The sequence below is a fragment of the Stegodyphus dumicola genome, chromosome 10 (genome assembly GCF_044657685.1).
Source record: "Stegodyphus dumicola isolate Sdum_Otavi_A_Nest chromosome 10, ASM4465768v1".
In the NCBI taxonomy this organism is placed as follows: domain Eukaryota; kingdom Metazoa; phylum Arthropoda; class Arachnida; order Araneae; family Eresidae; genus Stegodyphus; species Stegodyphus dumicola.
The window spans coordinates 50,976,623-50,986,032 of NC_140777.1; the positions used below are offsets into that span (position 1 = coordinate 50,976,623).

Sequence of the window (9,410 nt, forward strand, 5' to 3'; positions counted from 1 at the left end):
TCTATTTTTGTGACGCCATAATTCCTAAATGATTTGCCGTAAATAATATAAAGAACGTCGGATGAGCAAAAAATCTTGACAGTTTATTATAAAAGTAAATGCACAGCGCAATAAACATCTGTAAAGAGTTCAAGCAAATCTCTGTATATATTAAGAAATTCCTTAGTACACGAAAGTCAGCTCCAAAATCACTCAGATAACCTCTAAATCGCAATTCAGCTAACTAACTACTAAATATTACAGCTGATTAATAACTAACACTTCCTAGCAGTCAGAGCTGTTTTTATAAAATGTTGCATGCACACGGGTATGGTGTAGCCTAGGTATAGCGCTATGCGCGAAATTTGTTCGAGGGCTTCAATGATGAGTTGTCCCGAGCTTTTCAGAAAATCATCAAATTGTCGAGAATTTGTTAAATGTCATTAATTCGTATTTGCGAATATGTGACGTTACTAAATTAAAGACGTTAAACTCAAGAAGGGTTAATTATCCTTTATTCACTCAAAATAAGATTAAAAGCCGGCCCTTTTCTCAGGGCGTACAGTGAAGCCTCCATTTGGGCTTAAAATGTAAGAAATAAGAACTAACTATTAGCCCAATCTTTCATAATTCTAAACTAGTTGGACCGTAATACTAAATTAGCCTGCGAACTATCAAAGGCGCATTATACTGCCGGAGCGTAGTATCAGTTTTGAGAGACGTAGGCCAAAAGCAAACGCGCGCTACTCAGGAATCCTCCCTCTCTCTGGCGAAGTCAGTTGAATTTGAATTAAATACTAGTCTCTTTCTTGTTTTCAATTAACGCGATATTAAAAACTCATTATTGTAGGGAGTTGTAAGTTGAAAATAAGAATTGAAAGGAAAGGGTTTCAAAATTAAAAATTAAACCGGTACAAAATTAAAATATACCTTACAACGTATATTAAATAATGAAGTTTGAAGTATTTATGAGTTTTTCGTATCAAAAATATTTGTATGTTAATAGAGTTATGAATCGAAACTTATTAAAGACGTAACTAAATTTTTAGTAAAAACAAACTAAAAATTACTTCGATATGAAAGCTTTCAAGCACATGCTATTATTCGATACAGCATTGTGCATACTCAAATGTAAAACTATTACACAGTTCCTGTAAAACAGCACTACAAAGAACTAACCGCACATATGCATTTTTTGACATTTCAGTTGTTTTTGCAAATTAAAGAGGTCTTAAAATGTGCAATACAATAGAAAATAAAATTGCAGTGTAATTGAAAATACAAAGTAGTAAAAGCTGCCGCTTTCCATATCCATTTATCTGTGAAAGCATATGTCTGTTTTCTTTCAAATAAACAGAGTTAAATGTGTATTCATTACCAAGTTTTGAAATAGATTTAATTAAATTGGTTAAAACATATATTATGCATTAGTATTAGTTAGAGGAAAATATAGTGAAATGAAAATTCTATAAAATATTCAGATAAATTTTATTTGCGTTTTTAAATCGGTGTAGACTTTACAAGCATTTAAGCTATTATATTAAATTTAAGGAAGTCATTTTGTGATATTTGTTCCGAGCATAATTTGTTAAAATATTGCTTATTAAAGAAGTAATGTCGGTTAAGTAAAAGTAGAAAAATATTTGTTAAAAAACTTTCCTAAAATTTGAGCTGCTTATTTTTGCTCTTATATGTCTCGAATTTACACAAAATTTAAAATTCACATTGCATAAAAATAAACATTTTAAGACAATCCAAAATTTTCTCAAATTACAGTTGTTTGCTTCAGCAGTTTGCTATTATTATTTGTGTTTACAGATTACATATTAGTTTTACGTGAAAGTTTCTAAGAATATTTATATAATATCATATAATGCTATATCTTAATTAAGTTAATTAAGGTATGTGAAAGCTTAATTAACTAGTTATGTTATAAATATTCATTCTTACTAAATTGAAATGCAAGACAAAAGTATTTTGTTTTTTGTCATCGTTAATTTTGCAATACTAACAAATAAAAAAATTTTTATGCAAATATCTAAAACTCGTTTATCTTAAAAATATAGAAAACATGCATATTTTAGAAATGTTGATTGTTATAAAAGTTATTTGAATTAGCATAATAAAAATTAATCAATTTTAAATAATTTTTCAAAAGGAAGAAATTAGAAATCTTAAGACAAAATATTTTGTATAGACGACATTTGAAATTACTTTAATCGTATTCCTATAAAAACACTGTTTTGACTTCCTTGTGATGGAAAAAAAATTAATTATTTTAATAAATATTCAACTAAATATTATGCTTCTCTTTGCACTTTATTAAAATTTTTATTGAATGAAATTATTTCTCGAGATTTATAATAGCATATTTCAAGTTTCCTATTGTCTACCTTAAAATTTTAATTTAATCATTAACATTAATGTTCAGTGGAACAGAAGCAATTCGAAGAATTTCACTTATACTTTACAACGCGTTAATTGGTAATTATGCAGCGCATGCAGAAAGTTTTGTTTAATGTGAAAGAGATACGAATTTTTTTAATACTACTTTTCTTTCACTTTATTCCTTTTCTTACTTTTCTTTATTTTTCATTACTTAAGTTGCTTTCAATAAAAGAAAATGCGAATAAATTCTAAATATTCAGTTTCATAATAATATTATTGTAAATTATGTAAATATTTGTGATTATTAGCCATAAGAGCTTTATTCTCGAAAAAGCATTTTGCGTTCAATCGTTACAAACGTTCTGTCACTTTTCAAATTATTGTCTCCAAATACTATCGCCTGCATTATATTTAAACATGTCAAACAAGGAAGAATCTGCATGAATGCATGTATGTTACTCGCACTGTGAAAAATTAACGGTACCTAGAGCCACCCCATTCTGAATAACGTAGTCCTCCACCCGAATATGAGCATGTGGAAGCCCGTATTTAGAATTTGGAATTTGTTTTATTGCCTATTTCATATTTTGTAAAACTTGAACGCATTTTTGATTAAAAAATTCAACAATTTCAAAACGAGCAACAGCCAAACAGAACGTAAAAAAAAAAAAAAAAAAAAAAAAAAATCTCCAGCGCGCGATACTGTCTATTGAAAATTCGGAAGATATTCTGTTTTTAAACACTTTTAGCCCAATGGGACATAAGGCCGTATGCTCACGAAACGTGTATATGCGTGTAAATTATAAAAACACCTCTTTGGGTGTAATATAAAATCTGAAATTCAGATTTTATAATTTTTTCCCCTTATGTAATTCGGTTTTCCTGCATTTTGGAAAAAATATGGTATTGTTGTGGTAATTAATTATTTTTAACACGTATACAATCTCTTTATCCATCAAAATATACAAAACGAGGCACACATAAGTAAGTTAATTAAATATTACAAGCGTGAATAAGGCAAACAAAAGCAGACTATACTAGATTTCACAAAAGCAGATAAGTTGATTGGTCGAGCAGCAGATAGCAATTCTAAATCATTCTATAAACATAATCTGCAGAGCCACCAAAAATAGAAAAAGGAGAAAATTTAAAAAGTATGAAACCAAAAATACACAGAAGTCATAAAACAAAGTTTGTTTATTTAGATTAATGGTGCCATCTTGTTTTGATAATACTGCTCTTTAAAAATATTCATTGACCTCGTAGAGGCATTAGATATTCTTTTGAAGCATCATGGGTAAAAAATATGCAATGCCCTCTCCAGGACTCGAACCTAGACCTCTTGAACAAGCGCCGAACTTGCTACCATTACAGAAAGAAGGCATTGTTATCTAAAGTATATCGTAGCGTCAACACTAATCACTAGGTGCGGCCTCAAGCGGTGTGGAGGTATCAATAGCATCTCTGTATCCGCTCAAGCTCCAGCAACTAGCGGAGTTTAAGCCTTTGGACTATGCAACCCGCGCATCGGAAATACATTCTTATTTTAAATTACAGTCCAATATTACATAATTCTTAACTAAATCAAACCTCCGTAACAGGCATGCTGGAAGGAGGAAGAAAATACCCTTTTAAAGGGCGAATGAGGATTAGGAGATCCAATCTCGAAATCCTGATGGTGGCGAATTATTGACCACCACATTTTAGCTCGAGCGCCATTGTAGAGTCATTAGAGGTTCGTAAGGGTTGCCAGGCTGGGTCAAACTTCAACACTCTGGAGTCATAGTTATCACCACTCGGACTACGAGGAGCGAAACAACTGCAATAACTTTCATCCAGCAGCTTTTAATCTCTCTGACGGTATCAGTATAAACGACCAACCAATTCAGAGGTACAGTATTAACCTTTTCACAGATGGCTCCAAAACTGAGAACGGCACGGGCAGCGCCTTCTGTAGACTAGAAAATGGAGTTGTAACATTCGAGTGGAAAAGGAAATTAGGCTTGAACAACTCGGTATACCAAGCAGAGCTTCTAGCTATCGGTGCTGCAATTAGATATGCGAACACATGTCAAGAGGAGAAATTCTCCATACTCAGTGATTCGGCATCAAGTCTGACGGCTATCGCAAGTCAAAACAGCCGGAGTCCATTGGTATACAGAATTCAGAAACAGCTTCTGACAATGCCTATTTCGCAAAGACCCACTTTAAAATGGGTTCCCGCTCACACAGGGATTCAAGGCAATGAAGCCGCTGACCTACTGGCCAAGCAGGCAGCCAACTGTACGGATATATTAGAAAGACCAACTAAACTTCCTTGGTCTCATATTAAGCGAACAACTTTGACAAGTCTGCTACAAAATTGGCAAAGTAGATGGACAGAGGCGGAGGTAGGACGAAGGACATTTCGCTTACTGCCAAAAGTTAACATGGAAATAAAGACCCACTGTGCTAGCCTAACACAGTTCTTGACAGGTCATGGACCATTCCCAGTATACCTGAACAGATTCAGACTTAGGGATACTCCTTTCTGCGAATGCGGAGAGGAAGGCGACACGGACCATTATTACTTCCATTGTGTACATACAAAAACCTGGCACTTGAAGAAACCAGCGGACTGTGCCTGGGCAATGTGGACGACTAACACACTCAAAAACAGAATAGCCCTCGATAAAATAGAGAAAATCTCAGAACACTGCCTAAGCAGAAACAACCGAGGATAATATTATAATGTTTCAAAAGTTCAGAACTTAAAGCAGATAACCAAAATAACGCTTAGTGCCTTGCAGTTAACAATATGTAAAAACTGTTATTAGTTTATAATATTCAACCTTGTTACTCTGGAGTCTTCCCCGCCGTGATGGTATATAATTCCGTTTGGTTCATGTCCGTGGTTGGAAGCCATCATAGCGGTGCACTCACTCACCTTGGGAGTCTGCAACTGAAGACACCGCAAAGGCAGGCGAGTTTTTATCTTAATGAAATAAAATGTAATAAATATTTCAAAAATGAAATTTTTATTGCACAGAAATCATATAAAAACTGCGTTTTATTTTTGTATAAATATGCAACGCAAAATATTGCAAGGGTTTTCAATTCTTCACTTTACTTTTGGAATTTATTAGTGGTTAAATGTACAGTTGTAGGTTCGGTGTATAAGAAATACAGCTTTCAGCTGCCATTTTAAACATTCCATATACATTTTTTTTAAAATCTGATAAAAAATAAAATGCTAGATAATAGAATCTAACTAATAAACCTTATTTGTGAATCCTATGAAGCTAGATGGAGATTTACAGAAATAAGTATCATTAAGGTATATATTGTTTATGTTCTAATTTGTATATATAAATAAAATCGTAGATGTTTAACCTTTCTTTATGTATAATATTTCACGAAGCCGAACAGCGTGGAAAAAAAGCTATGATGTTTAACGCTTTTTTTATTGTCTCTCCATTTCCTGGAACTAAGAGGGAAGTACTTCAACGACACTTAGTGCATCCATCCATCTTCACAAAATGCCAGACCTTGGAAAAATAAAAATCGCACTAAAAGGGTCACTCTAAAAGCGTTTCGGCTTTACATTCAATCGCACCCGTTGACGTTAAAACATTTGCTTTATTCTTTTTAGTTTAACGTCTTACTAGTTAAAGTTATTGTTTCGAACGTGTTCGGAGAATACACAGAAGCGCGTTGAAGTAAGACATAACGAAAACTCAAACAAGTAGAAACTAGAAATGTTTGGTCTAAGGTTTGGAAAACGCCATTAAGAGACGGTATTGAGATGCAAGCCGCTTTGACTCTCAGATTGTATTTATTCTTATTTTAATCACTGCTACCGTTAAACGTTACTAAAATTGCCTATACTGGTATAAGGAATTTTCTTCTTCCTTGTCTCGTGCCTTTGTGGAGTATGAGGAAGCACGCTCGACTTGCAATCAGGAGGTTCGAATCCCAGCGAGACATTGCTAACTTTGTAATGTTTCCAGTCTGAAGTAAACATAATGGTTCTACACTGATAGTAATTTTGTAGTCTTTAAATATACTGAAAGACAAAATAAAACATTTTAAATTGAAAAAGTGTCCGACATGTAACTTTAACCATTTTTATAGTAGGATAACTAACTAAACGTGCTGTCGTTTAAACTTGTTGGCTAAATGACACGTCAGCTAAATGTTTGCGTGTAAAGACATTAGGTTAATTGGAAAAGCCAGAGATAAAAAATATGAAACGCATTCGCCGGGAATCGAACCACGGACCTCTGAAATACCGGTTCAGAGTGCAGAGCCACTACACCACGAAGGCACGCTAGGAAGGCGGGAGAAATACTTTATAGGCGATCGAATATTCGGTGGTTGCTTGGAAGCTAAAGTTTGTTAATATGCAGGACATGATGAAAATAGAAGCAATAGGTAGCGGCAGGTGTACCTGGCGGATAGAACAACCAATGCAGTGATTCTCGTGAAAGAGATCACCAAAAACGTTCCACTGAAGACGTAGTAGAATATGTTAAGCAGTGATAGAGCAATAGGCTCATTCCTTTAACATACCTCAAATACCATCTTGAATCATGTGATTCAAGATGGCAGAGGCGCATTTCTAAGGAAACAAGTTCACTGTTTTCTGATTACATCGCGTGCTATTCTATTGCCCTCTAGCGTCCGAGCGGTAAATTCGCTGAACACTTACTGCTCGCTGAATTCCGACCAAAGTTTGATATCAGGCGAACGAGCTGGCCGCATGGGGCGTTCTTTTGGTTTACCCCATGTAGAAGAGCCAGTTTTCTGTAGAAATCCCTCCACGAAAGCATCCGTTTCATCAGACAGATAACCCTCGTGTATTTTCCATAATTAAATAAACCGAACCAAACTAAGCCAAACCTACTATTCTATTACATAATGATATCCGGGTTCAACATTCTTTAGGTACATAGTTACGGATTTAACATTCTTTGGGTGCATAGTTGCGGGGCTTACTGCCAAAATTTTAGACTTTTAATGTTAAACTGCATAGTGGAATTTCTTGAAAATATCATTAAGTATCATAATAGTGAAACTTGGTTTATACTCTTCTAATTTATATGTCTTTTACATGACGTTACACCTCTTGTTTAGATTCATTTAAAACCATGTAACTGAGGAAACATTATTTACCGTATACGCTCATGTAAAGTCCGTGCTCATGTAATGTCGGCACCCCAACTTTACAGATAAAATTTATGTAAAAAAAAGTGACCCGCATTTATGTCCGCACCCCAAAAACTAAAGAATTTCTTACTTTCAAATATATATATTTTTTTAACATCGCATTTTCCCTTCAGTTAATAAATTAGTCAATAAACATCTTTAAAGAAATAATATGCATTTTTTTTTCTTTGGTTTGCGCCAGGATGGAAAGCAGAGACTTTCCTTACATTCTGGTGCAGCTGTTACTCAGTCATAACATCGGCGTCAGCAATCCACTCGGCAGACGCGAAAATAAATGAAAGCAGTCCAAACAGGTTTTCACTACGCTGTCTTCCAGGAAATACTGATTTGTAATGAAATTACTTTCCCCGCCTCCCTCCTTGGAGCATTCGCATATTTCAAGCTTTCTCTTTTCATTCATAGTATCATTTGGAATTTGGGGCAGTTAGCAAGTAGCGTGCTTGAAATGGGAAAATACAGCAGCTATACAGCGGCTTTTAAACTGAAAGTCGTTTGCGCAGGAAAATGGTAAAAGAGCAGCAGCATGAATATGTAAGGTAGACGGAAAAGTGTGTGCGCAATTATAGCAAACAGCGTGATCAACTGGCGGGAGTTTCGTGGTTCGAAATATAAGTTTCGGAACCTTAACAAAAAGTAGAGGCGTATGTTCGTGATATGCGTGCTCAAGGGTACACAGTAACGCGTGAAATGTGCGAAATAAGAGCGCTTGCTGTGGCACGAGAAGATGACGTTCCTACATCGCAATTCAAGACGAGTGAAAGCTATTTGCGGCGAATGATGAAACGAAATAGATTTTCGTTTCGCCGATGTACGACAATATGTCAAAAAATACCCAGTGACTAGGAAGATACGTGGATGTCCAAATACGTGGAAAAAGGAACAAAAGTACTGTAACGTGTGTGTTGAAAATTGTTCGAAAAACTGCTTAGAATTTGGATTTTAATATTTAATGTGTACGCACTGTTTTTGTGGTAGCAAAATGTGGTTGGAAATGATTTGCCAACACGATATAAAGGTGAGATAAAAAATTTTTTACTGATTAATTTATTTGCACTCATATACTGAGTGTTCACAATGATTTTTTTTTTTTTTTTTTTTTTTTTCGGTAGCTTGAAATTAGAAACAATACCGCTCACTGATTCTCTACTGTGTGGCTGCAACTACAGTGCCTGCACTGCCATCTTGTGCATTTTTATTCTACTGTTTGCAGCAGAATTCAAATTTTACATTCGCGCATGCAGACATAACAACCAAAATTTTCATACAGTGCGTCAGAACAGATTTTAAAAAAATAATGTGAGCAACATATTAAAAGAACCAACGTTTATTTCATTTGTGTAAAAGTAAATATTAAAATTTCAAGTGTTGGTTAATTTGTGCCTCTATATTGTGCTCCTGTGCGAACTAATACGCGCGGAGTGTTGATAACGTAAATGGGGTAATTTATATTACATATGTGGATATGGGAGTAAGTGAGTTTATAAATTTTAGGTAGCTATTAGACAGTTTCAAGTTTGACACTTTTATTACTTGTGCTATTTTCTTCCACTTAGAACTTAACTTGGCTGTTTGAAATGAAATTTATACCCCAAATTACTCACGAGAAGAAGCACGACATTTGAACGACCCGTGTAATGTCCGCACCTGCATTTTAGTGATGTAATTTTAGTAACAAAAGTGCGGACATTACGTGAGCATATACGGTACATGAAACTTAATTTTGGATTATATGTTGTTGCTTTTTTCTTACTTATTCATCGCTTTTTTTTTTCTAAAAATAAAACAGCTTTTCTAAAAATAATTTCCTTCTCCTGCTAGCATCCGGAAGTGTTAGA

General features: G+C 34.4%; 1 long non-coding RNA gene across 1 annotated transcript in view; it reads right to left on the reverse strand.

Annotated features, from left to right (window-relative positions):
* Positions 1-9,410, reverse strand: part of LOC146994961 (uncharacterized) — a 151,411-nt gene that overhangs the window by 18,052 nt on the left and 123,949 nt on the right. The window lies entirely within an intron of this gene.